Genomic DNA, 20094 nt, shown 5'->3' on the forward strand with positions numbered 1-20094 from the left:
ATGCACTCTCAGTTCTACCCTTCTTATATTGGTCAAATCAGATTCTAGCAACACTCTTCGGTTGATATGCAGCTAGTTTGTCCCGATCTGGGGTTACCCCCTAGAAGTAACATGGTGTAATTACATAAAGACATAGAATAATTAGGAAAAATTTAAACGTTTCTTTACAATCGAAGTCATTTTATAAAACCAACGAGAGTCTAGACATTGTCTCATTTGACCATCTAATAAAATTGATTAGGGACAATGCCCTAACAATAGTTTCTAAATGGAAATACTAAAAGAAACTCGAAGTAAACTACTTGTCCTCGAAGCTTGAGGACTCACCAACTAAGCTTGAGGAACTAACTAATCCAAGCTTGAACCAAGAATACCACCACCAAGGACCAATCCCTACATTTGTAGAAAACATAGAAATATGGGTTAGCACAAAATGTACTAAGTCTGGTAGCCATGCATAGAAACATTTAAAACATGCTTAAAGGGACATTTTGTCTGAAACCATGCTATATGCATTTTTTAACATCATCTTTGAAATAGTTAGAGAATGTAGCTCATAAGAAAGACCATACACACTTCATCATAACATAGAGGATATCATCATAGTCACAAGTATAGTCTCCAACACAACATAATGCATCCTCCAATATTCACAAGATATAGTTCACATATATAATTCAATGCCAAGACCATATCATTATAATAAAACCATAACATAAGTAACCATGAGCTCTACTTGTGCAATGCATAGATAGGATCCCATAATCCTATCTACACTAAGTATTACTTCTAGGCCACCATGATCATGCATAATATACCTTGACCTTATTCATAGCCAACATTCATATACAAGGAGACATTCATGCTCATATCTTATAATAAATAAAGTCACTCATAGCAACAATCCATATCATGCATGCACAATTCATATATCTTCATAGCATAAGAAAACAACAATATAACCCTTTCATAAGTCTACTTGTGGAATGTACAAGTGAAGTCTCATACCCTCACTCACACTAAGAAAAGCTCATTAGGAAGTCATTAGTATAGCCCATGTTCATATTCATAATAAAGCATACATTCATAATCATAATATCATAGGAGAGACATACCATGCCCACTCTCAAAATTTACTTGTGCAATGCATGAATGAAGTCCTATACCCCCATCCATACTAAGTAGAACTTTTAGAGGAACCATAGTACCTAACTCATATTCTTATCATAATTCATATTCTTATCATATAGGGATAATCATACTCATTACATATACATAAGGAGTGTCATACCATAAAAACAATCCAATCAACATATATCATACCTTCATGTCTTACCATAGCATAATGAACCAACCCACAATCCCTTTCAAAGATTACTTATGCAATATAAAAGTGAAGTCCCATACCACCACTCTTACTAAGTACACTTATCAAGAAATCACAAGTATAGTTCAAGTCATATTCATTATCTTATTACATAGGGAGAAGTGCATTAACCGACATAGACCATGTGATCTATATGGAATCCGGTGTCATATAACCCCACACCGAAAAAAGGCATCCTACTTGCCTAAGGTAGAACTAGACATATATTGCTATAATGTAGATCCACTAGCTAATACCAATGAGGGCACATAGTTATGGGATAGGGAGATTACTTCTAGAAACCCGACCTCTTTTACTAGCGGGAGACTTTCCATCTCATGAGAGCATATGTAGAAGACCCGGCGCTTAAAACTAAGCAGAAGAGTCTCTACCTCATTTTCCAAATCCGCTCGATGCTAAGCATTATTCTCCAACTTATACATAGTTAAGGTAAATTAGAATTTCATATGTGGAGGAGTACATTACCCTTCATGCAGCCCAACTCATAACATAACTCATTGATTCAACATGGTGAGAACTACCTTTCACCTTAGAATCATCATATAATCATCCAAGACAATTCATACATAATCATGTGTAGTAGTAAAGGAAACTAGTCTCTCAACAATACCATAATTCACACATTAGACATTGGATCTTCACCATTCAAGTGGAACATAACTTCATATATAAATACATGAAAAGTAAGCACCTCCACCTTTCAAGTGGATCATTCCATTCATATATAAGAATCTTAAACATAGAGTATCTTCATTCATTGCCTTCAAGGTTACACTTTAAGATTCAACACTTACAATTTACCCTTCAAGGGTCATAGATCATGTCTTGCAATGACACCTAGAATTAATACTTTAAGCATAAATCAAACAAGACTAATTGACTAAATTAACATAGATACTTTTCTAAGTATTCACATTGCATGAACAAACCCATCTCAATTTCATAAAGTTGGGGTCATGGGGAAGCACAAAGGTTCATGCGGAATTTCACAATAAAAACCCTCAATAAACATCAAATTCATCATAATATAGGATAATTAACTTAAAGAAATCATTTTCAAGAAGAATCCATGGCTAGAATCAAAACCCTAGTTTTTGAACAAATTCCCCATTTCAAAAATTAGTGTTGAAGGGCTTCGTGGAGAAATAAATACCATGAATGAAGGTTCTCATAACTTAATTGAAGCTTTGCCACGAAATTGGAGTGAAACCCTTGGAGCTTGAACCCTAATCTTGAAGCTTTTGGTATTCTTCAATGGAGGAACTTGTAGAGAGAGAAATATTGGAGAAGAGATGAACTTTTTACTTTGAAGTGGGTGTTTGTGAAAGTGATTAATTTTGGGGATATTTTAATATAAAATCCCTTACATAGTTATTTAGAAATAATATAAAATATACCCACTTTCTAATTTAACTTAAAAATAATATTTATGAAAATGCTCCTGCACATATGGACTTAGCCAAAAAAAGTAAGGAAATTTTTAAGGAAGCATTTAAGGTCCTTGAAGTGGTCCACTAGCCTTGGACCCTCCCTTGGACTTTGCCTTAGGCTTTTTAAAGCTAAGGCATAGCCATGGGAGTATTCAAAAGGCTTGTTTATACCATATATATATTTATTTAAAAGTAATATATACTATACCTATTTAATTTGGACTAAAAAGGAAATTACGAAATATCCCCTTTTTATGCCTCCCTTGGATTGCCCAAATAAAACTAAGGCAATTACCAAGGGAGCTTTTAAGGCCCTTGAATTGATGTACCTTCCTTAAACCCTCCTTGGACTTGCCTTTAGCTTTTTAAAGCTAAGTCATAAGTCTACAAGGGAGTACACGATAGTGGGCCCCCACTTGCACACGTGCACTGCCCATGTGTTAAGCAACCCCCACATGTGGTGGTCCCTCACCGGGTCCTTAAACCCTCACGTGGGTTGCCTTAAAAAAACTAAGGCATTGGTTCAAGGAAGCTTCTAAGGGTGGTGAAGGCTTTTACCTCCTTGAACCCTCTCTTGAAAATATACTTAGTCAAAATTGGCTAAGGCATTGGTTCAAGGAAGCTTCTAAGGAAGGTGAATCATTTCGCCTTCCTTGAACACTCCCTTAAACTTATACTTAGCCAAATTTTTGGACCCTTTTATATCTCCAATTTATAAATAAACTTATAAGGTTCATACGTTAGGCTTTAGTTTCACCTATCAATTTTCCAGGTGTTACATAGTTCCACTCGCTCAGAATCAACAACACGCATAACCTCAAACACTTTTTGTAGTTCCTCTACAAAGTTTTTTGTATCCTCAGTGACGCTTGAACTAGTGAAGCTTGGAGAATTCATCCTTAAAAATTCACAGATCCTAAGAGTATCAACCACTTTCTGTCGATTCTCTCTATATCCAACTTGATTGGTCACAACTTAACTCAACATCCGAATAGCTTCCCAGAACTCATCATTAGTGACCTCTCATTGGGGTTACACTTCAGGTGCATTAGGTACCCCTTGTTCCTCAACATTCCTCCTAGCAGGATGACCTCTGACAGCTCTTCAGGAAGGCATGATCTGAATGATACGTGCAAGCATGAGTTAGAAGAAACTTTTTACAAATAAACTCTATCTCATGAAATAAGTATTAAAAAAGGGACATAGTTCCTAAATGTTGAAGCCTCCTAACTATAGATATGACGCGCTTCACATCGATAATTAGGATTCTACAGGCACGGCTTAATAGACTCCCTAGGACTCTTGAACTCTATGCTCTGATACCAAGTTTGTCACTCCCCGAGCCTACACCCTGGGCTGTACTGGCACTCGAGAACCATTGTGGTCCCAAACAAACCCTTGGCCTGGCTTACTACTCAACGAAAGAATTTACTCAACAAAGATAACTCATGAATAAACTAGAATGTTTATAAAAGAAAACATTCAACTAGCCGATAAGGAAAATCAAGTCTTATAATCAACATAACTGAAATAAAAAACTGAAAAACTAATAACTAACTGTCTATGATGCCTCTAACCACTGTGATGGATGTCGGAACAAAACCACTGACATCCAAATAAACTAGAATAATAAAGCAATAAAAGGGTATCCTCCAGAAGAAAGGAGGCTTACCAACTGACTCTGAGTGCTCAACTTGATCAACGAAGCGCTGGATGCTTATCCTGGTTACCTTTATCTGCATCATAAAATGATGCAGTCCAAATGACATCAGTACATTGAATGTATGAGCATGCGAGGGAAAAACTAAACATGACATAAGCTTGAACTGAATTCTGAAAGAAACACTTACCTCAGCTTTACTCAACTCAATGCAAAAATAAACAACAGTAAAGATGTAGTTTATATAAAGCATTTAAATAGTAAATAGCAACTCAAAGTATTGGAGAAATATGATAAAAACTAAATTTATATATATAATAAAGCAATATAATTCTGTGGGAGTTTCTCTAACCGACAACCATTACTATGAGCTATGTGATGATTCAACGCCTCGCTCGCGCTGCCAGATCTGTCCTATAACTTGCCGGGATATAAAACGGTTCAACTAAGTGGATTCACTAGTCTATGCTAAAAGCGCTACTGAATCTTCTAAAAAGTATGACCCTTTCTACCCACTTTGGCTACATGGTTTATGGAGACCTGAGTTATTATTAACTCGTCCCCATATCGTTGATCAATATTACTCCCAAATTATACGCATCTCGTATGTTTAAAAACATAACTCTTTCTCTGTGGTTTGAGGTTATTACTCAAAAATCTATCTCTTAAAAGAGATTAAACTCAAAACTACTCATGAAAACTCATTCTGAAATTTGTGTTTCCTCTCATCTTAAATGTGAAAACATCTACTCTTTGGGAATACATAGTCCCCATATAACATTTTAAAGAAAATGAACTCGACTCTACTCTTTCTTAATATCAATGTTTTAGTCTTAAAACAAGTTTAAAAGATTTGTAAAAGACTTCTTAAAATGACTCGAAGAACCCTCAAGACTTGACTCTCAACTCTACCTTGAATTTGATTTATGAATTCAAGGTTTTGATTTGTGATAAGAAAGATCTCAAGATGTTTTGGAGTGTTTTTAGATAGTTAAACATGTGAAACGATCAAGAAATCACTGTCTGGAATCAAGTCCGCGACATGGAGATGGATTTTAATATTTGGTCACGAAATGAATTTTGAGGCAGAGGGGTCCGCATTCTCTCCGCGGCGCGGAGAGAAAAGTTCCACTTCTAAGGAATAGGTCCGCGTTGCAAACCTGGTACCCAGTTTCTGCCTGACTTTTTCCTTCTTCACTTTCTAACCCCAATTCTTCTAAATTTGATTCTTTTTATCAATTCCTCTTTAGATTCAGATACCCATAACATATACACAAGAATCTACTCCTAAAAGACTCTAATATCGACACGATTCCATCAAGAACTCAACAATTCCATCAAATCTTAAGAACGAAAGCCAATTTCAAGAACACAATTCAAGATCATCCAACTTTCAACTTTCAAGAATGAATTCCGCTGAACTAAACATGATTGGTGCTTAGGTGAACGAACCCAACACTATGAAAGTCTCATATACTCTTTTAGGGATCAAACCTCGGCGAAACGACTTTGATTCCGCAAGAACTCTCCAAGAACGCCTTGACTTTTCTCCTTTTTTCTCCTCTCTCCAAGCCTCAGCGTAATTCATAATTGCGTAAGCTTAACTAACTCAGTTTAGACCCCAACAGATTACTAAAAACCAAATAATTTAATTGGGTAATGAAAAGACCAAAATACCCCTCTAAAATTTGGTTGATTTTCCTTATTCAGACAACCTGACTTCAATCAAGCAAATATCCCCCATACAAACTCAAAAATTAGCAAACTCGGTGGTGTTACAAAGATAATTCAAAGACCTTTCATTTGATATCTTGTAGCCCACCTAACTCATCCTTTACCAGGAGTTATGGTCATTTGAGAGTTTGGAAAACTACTCTGAGATTACTAGCATGATCTTCCTCATTCCTTAAATAGATTAGAATGTCATCAATGAAAACAATAACAAAACATAACTAAATAAGCCTTGAATACTCTGTTCATAAGGTCCATGAATGCTGCCGGAGCATTGGTCAAACCAAAGGACATAACTAGGAACTTATCATGACCGTAGTGGGTCTTGAAAGTTGTCTTAGGGATATCACTTTCTCTTACTCTCAACTTATGAAAACTAGATCTGAGCTCTATCTTAGAAAAATAAGTGGCACCCTGAAGTTGATCGAAAATATCATCCATTCTCCGATGTGGATACCTATTCTTGATAGTAACCTTGTTCAACTGATGGTAATCTATGCCCATTCTAAGAGAACCATCTTTCTTCCACACAAATAAGACCGGAGCGCCCCAAGGTGAGACACTTATCCTAATAAAACCCTTCTCAAGGAGTTGTTTCAACTTCTCTTCCAATTCTTTCAACTCTGTTGGTGCCATTCAATATGTCGGAATAGATGATGCTTATCATGACAAATGACATGAACTACGGTTCGAGTGTCTACGATCATCTATAATATAGTAACCCAATTGAGGGTTGAGGTCATGTCCCAAGGGAGAGGTTTTGAGAATATGCAGCTAACTAGAATTTTGTTCTAATCAGTCGTAGCTAAACAGATTTGCGAATAAAAAAATTATAAATCAATGGGGGACACAAAAGTTTCAAATATCGATTTAGGGGTTTTGTCAATAAATCAAATAAAAATAGTAAGATGCAAAGGAAAATCAAGTATGAGTGGAAATTCTTGGGGTGTGACCGCAATCCAAGTAAATCTAGATTGTTGGGTACAAGCTTTCGATAGAAAATCTGTAGATTAATAGTGACTAGGCTTAGCTTTAAATGGAAATAAGCTCTCTCTCGAGCAACTAACCCCGTTTCAAATGGGTTCCTCTCGAACACCCACTTGCCGCATGAAGACCAACCTACGCCTTACCCCACTCACTCTCTCGAGCTAAGTGTTAGGATATGGGACTAGGGCATACCCTTTCGGGCTGAACCTCATGTCGACCCACTCATTAGGCCATCAGTCTAGCTGTCTTGGTTTCGCAACCTCTCACTCGAGAAGCCAAAAACACATAGGTGGTTTTGTATTTGCAACTACAAACCCATTAAATTAAACCATAACCACTAGGTGAAATCACCATTAAACCACATTTAACCCATCAACTAGCAGGACCCAACAACAATATTAACTCATATTTGCTAAATCACACCCCAAGAATGGGGTTTTTAGCCACACATCAAGAAATAAGAAATTATACATTCAATGATGTTGAAATCAAATGGGTAAAGAGAAATAACTCTTGATTTAGGCAAAGAAAGAAGAATCAAGGAGACCCACTTCCAATTTTGGGAAGATGAAACCCTTTTTTCTTCAAGTCTTCAAACCTCTCTTAAACTTGAGAGAAAATAAGAGTTACAAAAAAAATATTTAATTGTGAGTATTCTAATGAAGCTTGATATTTAAAACTAATATAGAGCTAGTATTTATAGTGTTCATAATTAATGTTGCAGTGGATCATTCGACGAGGTTAGTTGGAATTGCGGATCAACTGAGCGATTCGCCTAGCGTCTGGTTCATTTCCTTACTTGCTTGCCTATAAAATCTCTGCGTTCTGGATCATTGGAAGGTATAGTACTGCTTCGCGGAACTTTTCAGCAACACGTCGACTGCTCCTTTTCACCGTTGAATTGATCCTTTTCCTTCAGGGCTCAACTCACTGGAACAAAAGGCGGAGTAAGGCTCTTTGGCGATGCTCAGGCATCCATTTCTTCACTCTTTTCACTCTTTTTGTTCCTTTTTGCGACATAGTGTGCATGCTTTCCTTAAATCTTCAAATACCTGAAACTTAAGAGTTTTTATCAGATATTGGGATAAAAGAGGCATTTGAGGACACTAATTCTATTAAAATATGGCCCTAAATGAGTCCAATTTGAGGACTCATCAACACCCCCAACTTAAACTTTTGCTTGTCCTCAAATAAAACTCAGTTCAGCAGTTCAAATATGATGTCTCAAACAGTGCTACACAAGACTCAATCATGAACATACACAACAAGACTCAAACTACTCATGTAAAGATCAATTGTGTACTCAAAGATTCAAGTTGTGACACACCATTACCAAAAATTCTCATATTCCCAATACTTGCTTCAAATGCAGGTTCAAGCTCAATAGTAGTATCTGAATGCCCTCACACAAAGAATGATTCCATATTCACACACAAAGGTCTATTCATTTAAAGATCAGGAATCAGATGCAACACACACACTAAAAAGAAAAGAACATAATGCATGCTTTCACCCATAGGTTTCCCCGTATTTTCCGAGCAACTTTCATTTTGGCTTACTCAAGATCAAAAAGGTCTTTCTAAGGCTTGAAATGGGTCTAAGTGCAAAGGTATGGTCATTTAGGCTCAGTGACTTTTTCCTCATGAGATGTGGTATTCTCAAGGCATCCCCTTCTTTTCTTAATCAATTTTTTTTCTAGTGCTTCTAAGTCATCTCTTTAGTCATCTCCATGGATTGCTTGGAAACCTAGTTTCTTCTGTACTTTTTTTCCACAACTTTTATTTTTCATTTTTTTTTTTTTATATATATGGAGGGTTTCCATTCCACCGCAACACCATGGGTTAAGGGAGACTTTTCTTGCACTTCTTGACTTCTCCTTTTCCTTTTTCACCACACCCCCAACTTAGGCTTGGCCTAAGTTGGCTATTCACTAAACCACAAATCAAGAGGATTATAGGTAGTGGATCAAGTAAGGTCTAGGGTTCATCAATGCTCTTTCAAAGAAGGTCAAGGTTCAAGGGGTGTTCAAGAGAGATTCACAAATTCACAAGTAGGCCACAAATGAGGTATATGTAAAATTGGTTCACACTCTTCAAAATTGCCTAAGATCATGTCAAGAGAAAGCTTTACTTAGTCGCCTGGACCAACGGGAAAAATTCTAGTATCTACCATGCATGTTTCAAAGTAAGCTCAGCACAATAGGCATCGACACTAAAGTCAAACAAGACTCCACTATTTTGCTAGTGTGCAAACGGTCATCACAATAGAATCGATTTGATAAATGGCTAATCACAACGAGATGCAAAGAGTTCACATATTGTGTATGCAACTTCATTTGGCCTCATCGTAGCCGTACATTCATGTCCGTTTGACTGTAAGCACTATTCAAGTCACCAGTATTGATCAAAATCAAGACTTGATTTTGTACAAGAACAACCACTTTCAACACAAGAGGTGGCAAAAATTTTTGAAAAATGAAATTTTTCAGAAGGGTCAAAATTATTTTTTAATTAAACCAAAAGAGAGCCATGAGCTCAAACAATCGCAAAGAAGTTTTTGTAAAACACAATTAAAAACAGACAACTCAAATGTACACCAAAACACAAGTATCAGAAACAAGCAAAACAAGGTGGGCCTCACCCCACCACAAATAAAAACATTTGTCCTCAAATGCAAATAACAAAAAAAAATCAATGCAAATGAGTACAAAATTGCTAAAAATAAATTCGAGGTTCGGAAAACCAACCTTAGATGTCGATTAAAATACTTTTGAAATGCTAGGCAGCAATGTAATCCACTCCAAGCACTAATTATAGACTACAATACTAAAGGCAAGCAATAATCTAGAAAATATTTCCTTGATGTGAACTTGAGAGGTTTAAAAGGAGGGAGAGTGGGAAAATTTAAAAATTCTGAGATTTTTGGCACTTTATAACTGTTCAGTTCTTGTCCATTCGGCGATGTTAGTCAACTCGTCGACCCACTCAGCAGATCACCGAGTGGTCATTTATCTTGCCCTTTCTTCAAAATCATCAATTTTCTCGGGGTAAGATCAGCGGTCTGCTTCGAGATCGCCAAACAGGTTGGCGATGCGCCGAGCTGCTTTTCGAGTTCACCAAGTTTTAGAGGCTCTGTACAACTCTTGTATTGAGCCAAACGGCGGATCCAGTGGGGCTTGTCGACCTGTTTAGCGACTCGCGGAATGGACTTTCTGCTAGCCAACCTGAGATTTTCCACACTTTCCTCGGTTTATCTACAACATCAACACACGTTTATTTATAAAAGTAAAATCCTAAATTTACAACCTTGGGTTGCCTCCCAAGAAGCGCCTTATTTAACGTTGTGGCACGACACAACTACTCACTCAAGTTCCATTAGTGAGGTTTGCGTCATTTTCATGAGGCCACCCCTCTTTTGGCTCCTGGTAGAGGAGCTGTATACACAAACAATAAACAAAGAAAAACAAAACTAAATGTAAAATTAGTAAAAACTACACTAAAAAGAACAAAAAGCTCTAGTTAACTACATTTTCACGTGAAACCACTCCGCGTTAGCGGCGCCATTTTGATGTTTTTCATGACCAATGACTCAAACTACGGTTTCAGTGTATATGATCATCGATAATACAGTAACCCAATTGAGGGTTGGCGTCATGACCCAAGGGAGCGATTTCGAGAATAAGAAACCAACTAGAATTTTGTTCTAATCAGTTGTAGCTAAACAGATTTGCGAATAAAAACTATTAAATCAATGGGGGACACAAAAGTTTCAAATATTGATTTGGGGGTCTTGTCACAAAATCAAATAAAAACAATATAATGCAAAGGAAATTCATCTTTGAGGAGAGATTCTTGGGGTGTGACCGCAATACAAGTAAATCTAGATTGTTGGGTACAAGCATTCGATAGAAAATCTGTAGATTAATAGTGACTAGGCTAAGCTTTAAATGGAAATAAGTTCTCTCTCGAGCAACTTACCCCGTTTCAAATGGGTTCCTCTCGGACACCCACTTGCCGCATGAAGACCAGCCTATGCCTTACCCCACTCACTCACTTGAGCTGAGTGTTAGGATATAGGACTAGGGCTTACCCTCACAGGCTGAACCTCATGTCGACCCACTCCTTAGGCCATCAGTCTAGCGATCTTGGTTTCGTGACCACTCTCCCAAGCAAGCCGAAAACACATATGTGGTTTTGTATTTGCAACTACAAACCCATTAAATTAAACCACAACCACTAGGTGAAATCACCATTAAACCACATTAAAACCATCAACTAGCAAGACCCAACAATAATATTAACTCATATTTGCTAAATCACACCCTAAGAATGGGGTTGTTAGCCACACCACAAGAAATAAAAAATAATACCTTCAATGATGTTGAAATCAAATAGGTATAGAGAGATAATTCTTGATTTAGGCAAAGAAAGAAGAATCAAGGAGACCCACTTCCAATTTTGGGAAGATGAAACCCTTTCTCCTTCAAGTCTTCAAAACCCTCTCAAACTTGAGAGAAAATAAGAGTTACAAAATAAAATATCTAATCGTGAGTAGTCTAATGAAGCTTGATACTTAAAACTAATATAGAGCTAGTATTTATAGTATTCAGAATTAATGTTGCAGTGAATCATTCTGCGAGGTTAGTGGGAATCGCGGATCAACTCAGCAATTCGCCCATCGTCTGGTTCATCGCCTTCCTTGCTTTCCTATAACATCTTTGCGTTCTGGATCATTGGGCGGTATAGTACTGCTTCGCAAAACTATTTGGCGACACTCCGACTTCTCCTTTTCACCGTTGATTTGATCCTCTTCCTTTAGGGCTCAACGCACTAGAACAAAAGGCAGAGTAAGGCTCTTTGGCGATGCTCAGCCATCCATTTCTTCACTCTTTTCACTCTTTTTATTCCTTTTTGCGACATAGTGTCCATGCTTACCTTAAATCTTCAAATACCTGAAACTTAAGAGTTTCTACCAAATATTGGGATAAAAGAGGCATTTAAGGACACTAATTCTGTTAAAATATGGCCCAAAATGAGTCTAATTTGAGGACTCATCAATAGAGATAGGATGAGTTTCGGGAAAAACATCTATACTGAAGTCTATTTCTCTCTCATGAGGGACTCGAGGTAGATCATCTGGAAAGACTTCTGGAAAATTACTCACAACTAGAACTGACCGAATAGGAGGTGTCTTAACACTAGAGACATTAACTCAGATTAAGTGATATAGACAACCCTTGGAAACTAACTTTGTCGCCTTAAGGTACGAAATGAAACGACCCTTAGGCACTGCTGAACTGCTACTTCACTCTACAACTGGCTCATTAGGAAACTAGAACTTAACTCAAGTTCTACAATCAACCGAGGCATAACAGGAATGAAGCCAGTCCATACCTTGAATGTCATCAAAATCTACTATATCTAACTCAACTAAGTCAACCATGGTGCTCTTGTGATTGACGGAAATGGTACAATCACGATAAACTCTGTCAGCTAGAATAGACTCACCGATATGTGTAGAAACACTGAAGGGCTCAAGAAGTTGTTCAGGAAAAATATCAAAATTCATGGAAATATAAGGAGTCACAAGAGATAGACTCGCTTTTGGATCTAACAAAGCATAAACATCAAAAGTGAAGACTTTGATCATACCAGTGACAACATTTGGAGAATTATCTTGCTCTTAGCGACTAGTGATAGCATATAGGTAGTTTGCCCTTCTACCAGTCCCTGAAGTAGTGCCTCTAGGTGTAGCCCTGTCTAGTGGGACAACTGAAGAAGATTAGGCTCTATTACCCCTATTTCTACTTCCCTGCCTATTCTTAGGACACTCCTTCATGAAATGACCCTCCTGACCACACTTGAAACAACCAGTGGAGCCATCCTGACATGTACCTGGGTGGTTCCTACAACATTTAGCACATGTAGGGGCCTTATTACCTCATTGTGCCACACTACCTTTAGACTGTGCAGGATTAGCTACGAAATTCTGTGAACTCTAACTATTGAACTCACCTCTGCTCCTTGGTGCAGGTGCACTAGCAGATGATGGAGCAGGTCCCTTTTGCTTATGTTGGACCGATGACCGGTTGGCATTACTCTTCTGCTGGCCGGACTCATTCCCTGATGTCTTAGCCTTCTTGTTTCTAAACTCTTCTCTGTACCTCAGCTTATCCTCCTCAACCTGTTGCACATGGATCATCAACCTTGCTATATCCATATCTCCTATCAGCATAGCTGCCTTTCCCTCTTCACTTGACAGATGAGACAACCCAGCAACAAACAGGCTCATCATTCTCCTCGTTCTAGCAACCATCTCCGGGGCATAAAGAGAAAGTTGGGTGAACTCCAAACTGTACTCATGAACACTCATTAATTATTTCTTATGATTAAGGAAATCTCGTACCTTTGCTTCTCTCAGTTCTCGGAGAAAGAAATTCCCAAAGAAAGTAGTCTCGAACACAGCCCACCTAAAAATCGATGCACCCTCAGCTCTACCCTTCTTCTATTGGTCAAACCAAATTCTAGCAACACTCTTCGGTTGATATGCAGCTAGTTTGTCTTGATCTGGGGTTACTCCCTAGAAGTAACATGGTGTAATTACATAAAGACATAGAATAATAAGGAAAAATTTAAACATTTCTATACAATCGAAGTCATTTTATAAAACAAACGGGAGTCTAGCCATTGTCTCATTTGACCATCTAATACAATTGAATAGGGACAATGATGACCTAACAATAGTTTCTAAATGGAAATACTAAAAGAAACTTGAAGTAAACTACTTGTCCTCGAAGCTTAAGGACTCACCAACTAAGCTTGGGGAAACTAACTAATCCATGCTTGAACCAAGAATACCACCACCAAGGACCAATCCCTACATTTGTAGAAAACATAGAAATATGGGTTAGCACAAAATGTACTAAGTATGGTAGCCATGCATAGAAACATTTAAAACATGCTTGAAAGGGACATTTTGTTTGAAACCATGCTATATGCCATTTTTTAAGATCATCTTTGAAATAGTTAAAGAATGTAGCTCAGAAGAAAAACCATACACACTTCATCATAACATAGAGGATGTCATCATAGACACAAGTATAGTCTCTAACACAACATAATGCATACTCCAATCTTCACAAGATATAGTTCACATATATAATTCAATGCCAAGACCATATCATCATAATAAAACCATCACATAAGTAACCATGAGCTCTACTTGTGCAATGCATAGATAGGATCCCATAATCCTATCTACACTAAGTATTACTTCTAGGACACCATGATCATGCATAATATACCTTGACCTTATTCATAGCCAACATTCATAAACAAGGAGACACCCATGCTCATATCTTATAATAAATAAAGTCACTCATAGCAACAATCCATATAATGCATACGCAATTCATATATCTTCATAGCATAAGGAAACCACAATATAACACTTTCATAAGTCTACTTGTGCAATGTACAAGTGAAGTCCCATACCCTCACTCACACTAAGTAAAGCTCATTAGGAAGTAATTAGTGTAGTCCATGTTCACATTCATAATAAAGCATACATTCATAATCATCATATCATAGGAGAGACATACCATGCCCACTCTCAAAATCTACTTGTGCAATGCATGAATGAAGTCCTATACCCCCATCCATACTAAGTAGAACTTCTAGAGGAACCATAGTACCTAACTCATGTTCTTATCATAATTCATATTCTTATCATGTAGGGATAATCATACTCATTACATATACATAAGGAGAGTCATACCGTAAAAACAATCCAATCAACATATATCATACCTTCATGTCTTACCATAGCATAATGAACCAACCCACAATCCCTTTCAAAGATTACTTGTGCAATATAAAAGTGAAGTCCCATACCACCACTCCTACTAAGTAAACTTATCAAGAAATCACAAGTATAGTTCAAGTCCTATTCATTATCTTATTACATAAGGAGAAGTGCATTAACCGACATAGACCATGTGAGCTATATTGAATCCGGTGTCATATAACCCCACACCGAAAAAAGGCATCCTACTTGCCTAAGGTAGAACTAGACATATATTGCTATAATGTAGATCCACTAGCTAATACCTCTAAGGGCACATAGTTATGGGATAGAGAGATTACTTCTAGAAACCCGGTCTCTTTTACTAACGGGAGAGTTTCCATCTCATGAGAGCAAATATAGAAGACCCGGCGCTTAAAACTAAGCAGGAGAGTCTCTACCTCATTTGCCATATTCGCTCGATGCTAAGCATTATTCTCCAACTTATACATAGTTAAGGTAAATTACAATTTCATATGTGAAGGAGTACATTACCCTACATTCAGCCCAACTCATAACATAACTCATTGATTCAACATGGTGAGAACTACCTTTCACCTTAGAATCATCATATAATCATCCAAGACAATTCATACATAATCATGTGTAGTAGTAAAGGAAACTAGTCATTCAACAATACCATAATTCACACATTAGACATTGGATCTTCACCATTCAAGTGGAACATAACTTCATACATAAAACCATGAAAATTAAGCACCTCCACCTTTCAATTGGATCATTCCATTCATATATAAGAATCTTAAACATAGAGTACCTTCATGCATTGCCTTCAAGGTTACACTTTAAGATTCAACACTTACAATTTACCCTTCAAGGGTCATAGATCATGTCTTGCAATGACACTTACAATTACTACTTTAAGCATAAATCAAACAAGACAAATTGACTAAATTAACATAGATACTTTTCTAAGTATTCACATTGCATGAACAAACCCATCTCAATTTCATAAAGTTGGGGTCATGGGGAAGCACATGGGTTCATGGGGAATTTCACAATAAAAACCCTCAATAAACATCAAATTCATCATAATATAGGATAATTAACGGAAAGAAATCGTTTTCAAGAAGAATCCATGGCTAGAATCAAAACCCTAGTTTTTGAACAAATTCCCCATTTCAAAAATTAGTGTTAAAGGGCTTCATGGAGAAATAAATTCCATGAATGAAGGTTCTCATAACTTAATTGAAGCTTTGCCACGAAATTGGAGTGAAACGCTTGGAGCTTGAAACCCTAATCTTGAAGCTTTTGGTGTTCTTCAATGGAGGAACTTGTAGAGAGAGAAATATTGGAAAGGAGATGAACTTTTTATTTTGAAGTGGGTGTTTGTGAAAGTGATTAATTTTGGGGATGTTTTAATATAAAATCCCTTACATAGTTATTTAGAAATAATATAAAATATACCCACTTTCTAATTTAACTTAAAAATAATATTTACGAAAATGCTCCTGCACATATGGACTTAGCCAAAAAAACTAAGGAAATTTTTAAGGAAGCATTTAAGGTCCTTGAAGTGGTCCACTAGCCTTGGACCCTCCCTTGGACTTTGCCTTAGGCTTTTTAAAGCTAAGGCATATCCATGGGAGTATTCAAAAGGCCTGTTTAGACCATATATATATTTATTTAGAAGTAATATAGACTATACCTATTTAATTTAGACAAAAAAGGAAATTACGAAATTTCCCCTTTTTATGCCTCCCTTGGATTGCCCAAATAAAACTAAGGCAATTACCAAGGGAGCTTTTAAGGCCCTTGAATTGATGTACCTTCCTTAAACCCTCCTTGGACTTGCCTTTAGCTTTTTATAACTAAGGCATAAGTCTACAACGGAGTACATGACAGTGGACCCCCACTTGCACACCTGCACTGCCCATGTGTCAAGGCAGCCCCCACAAGTGGTGGTCCCCCATCGGGTCCTTAAACCCTCACGTAGGTTGCCTTAAAAAAACTAAGGCATTGGTTCAAGGAAGCTTCTAAGGGTGGTGAAGGATTTTACCTCCTTGAACCCTCTCTTGAAAATATACTTAGTCAAAATTGGCTAAGGCATTGGTTCAAGGAAGCTTCTAAGGAAGGTGAATCATTTCGCCTTCCTTGAACACTCCCTTAAACTTATACTTAGCCAAATTTTTGGACCCTTTTATATCTCCAATTTATAAATAAAGTTATAAGGTTCATACGTTAGGCTTTAGTTTCACCTATCAATTTTCCGGGTGTTACATAGTTCCACTTGCTCAGCATTAACAACACGCATAACCTCAAATACTTTTTGTAGTTCCTCTAAAAAGTTTTTCGTATCCTCAATGACGCTTGAACTAGTGAAGCTTGGAGAATTCATCCTTAAAAATTCACAGATCCTAAAAGTATCAACCACTTTCTGTCGATTCTCACTCTATCCAACTTGATTGGTCACAACTTAACTCAACATCCAAATAGCTTCCCAGAACTCATCATTAGTGACCTCTCCTTGGGGTTACACTTCAGGTGCATTAGGTACCCCTTGTTCCTCAACATTCCTCCTAGCAGGATGACCTCTGACAGCTCTTCACGAAGGCATGATCTGAAAGATACGCAATAGCATGAGTTAGAAGAAACTTTTTACAAATAAACTCTATCGCACGAAATAAGTATGAAAAAGGGGAGATAGTTCCTAAATGTTGAAGCCTCCTAATTATAGATATGGCGCGCTTCACATCCACAATTAGGATTCAATAGACACGACTTAATAGAATACCTAGAACTCTTGAACTTTGTGCTCTGATACCAAGTTTGTCACTCCCCGAGCCTACACCCTGGGTTGTACTGGCACTCGAGAACCATTGTGGCCCCAAACGAACCCTTGGCCTAGCTTACTACTCAGCAAAAGAATTTACTCAACAAAGATAACTCATGAATAAACTAGAATGTTTATAAAAGAAAACATTCAACTAGCCGATAAGGAAAATCAAGTGTTATAATCAACATAACTGAAATAAAAAAACTGAAGAACTAATAACTAACTGTCTATAATGCCTCTAACCACTGAGATGGATGTCGAAACAAAACCACTGACATCCAAATAAACTAGAATAATAAATAAATAAAAGGGTATCCTCCAGAAGAAAGAAGGCTCACCAACTGACTCTGAGTGCTCAACTTGATAAACGAAGCGCTGGATGCTTATCCTGGTTACCTTTATCTGCATCATAAAATGATGTAGTCCAAATGACATCAGTACATTGAATGTATGAGCATGCGAGGGAAAAACTAAACATGACATAAGCTTGAACTGACTTCTGAAAGAAACACTTACCTCAGCTTTACTCAACTCAATATAAAAATAAACAACAATAAAGATGTAGTTTATATAAAGCATTTAAATAGTAAATAGGAACTCAAAGTATTGGATAAATATGATAAAAACTAAATTTATATATATAATAGAGCAATATAATTCTGTGGGAGTTTCTCTAACCGACAACCATTACTATGAGCTATGTGATGATTCAGCACCTCACTCACGCTGCCAGAACTGTCATATAACTTGCCGGGATATAAAACGGCTCAACTAAGTGGATCCACTAGTCTATGCTAAAAGCATAACTGAATCATCTAAAAAGTATGACCCTTTCTACCCACGTTGGCTACATGGTTTATGGAGACTTGAGTTATTATTAACTCGTCCCCATATCGGTGATCAATATTACTCCCAAAATATACGCATCTCGTATGTTTAAAAACATAACTCTTTCTCTGTGGTTTGAGGTTATTACTCAAAAATCTATCTCTTAAAAGAGATTAAACTCAAAACTACTCATGAAAACTCATTCTAAAATTTGTGTTTCCTCTCATCTTAAATGTGAAAACATCTACTCTTTGGGAATACATAGTCCCCATATAACATTTTAAAGAACATGAACTCGACTCTACTCTTTCTTAATATCAATGTTTTAGTCTTAAAACAAGTTTAAAAGATTTTTAAAAGACTTATTAAAATGACTCGAAGAACCCTCAAGACTTGACTCTCAACTCTACCTTAAATTTGATTTATGAATTCAAGGTTTTGATTTGTGATAAGAAAGATCTCGTGATGTTTATGAGTGTTTTTAGATAGTTAAACATGCGAAACAATCAAGAAATCACTGTCTGGAATCAAGTCCGCGACGCGGAGATGGATTTTAATATTTGGTCACGAAATAAATTTTGAGGCAGAGGGGTCCGCAATCTCTCCGCGGCGCGGAGAGAAAAGTTCCACTTCTAAGGAACAGGTCCGCGTCACAAACCTGGTACCCAATTTCTGCCTGACTTTTTTCTTCTTTATTTTCTAACCCCAATTCTTCGAAATTTGATTCTTTTTATCAATTCCTCTTTAGATTCAGATACCCAGTACATATACACAAGAATCTACTCTTAAAAGAATCTAATATCGACACGATTCCATCAAGAACTCAACAATCCCATCAAATCTTAAGAACGAAAGCCAATTTCAAGAACACAATTCAAGATCATCCAACTTTCAACTTTCAAGAATGAATTCCGTTGAACTAAACATGATTGGCACTTAGGTGAACGAACCCAACACTATGGAAGTCTCATATACTCTTTTAGGGATCAAACCTTCGTGAAACGACTTTGATTCCGCAAGAAATCTCCAAGAACGCCTTGGCCTTTCTCCTTTTTTCTCCTCTCTCAAAGCCTCAGCGTAATTCATAATTGCGTAAACTGAACTAACTCAGTTTAGACCCCAAATAGCTTACTAAAAACCAAATAATTTAATTGGGTAATGAAAAGACCAAAATACCCCTCTAAAATTTGGTTGATTTTCCTTATTCAGACAAACTGACTTTAATCAAGCATATCTCCCCCATACAAACTCAAAAATTAGCAAACTTGATGGTGTTAGAAAGATAATTCAAAGACCTTTCATTTGATATCTTGTAGCCCACCAAGCTCATCCTTTACCAGGAGTTATGGTCGTTTGAGGTTGACCCAAAATTCATACTTAACATACTTGCCAAATTCCAAGATTTTTATTCTTTCCAAAAATGGTTCATTCT

This window comes from Solanum stenotomum, chromosome 4 (assembly GCF_019186545.1).
Source record: "Solanum stenotomum isolate F172 chromosome 4, ASM1918654v1, whole genome shotgun sequence".
Lineage (NCBI taxonomy): Eukaryota > Viridiplantae > Streptophyta > Magnoliopsida > Solanales > Solanaceae > Solanum > Solanum stenotomum.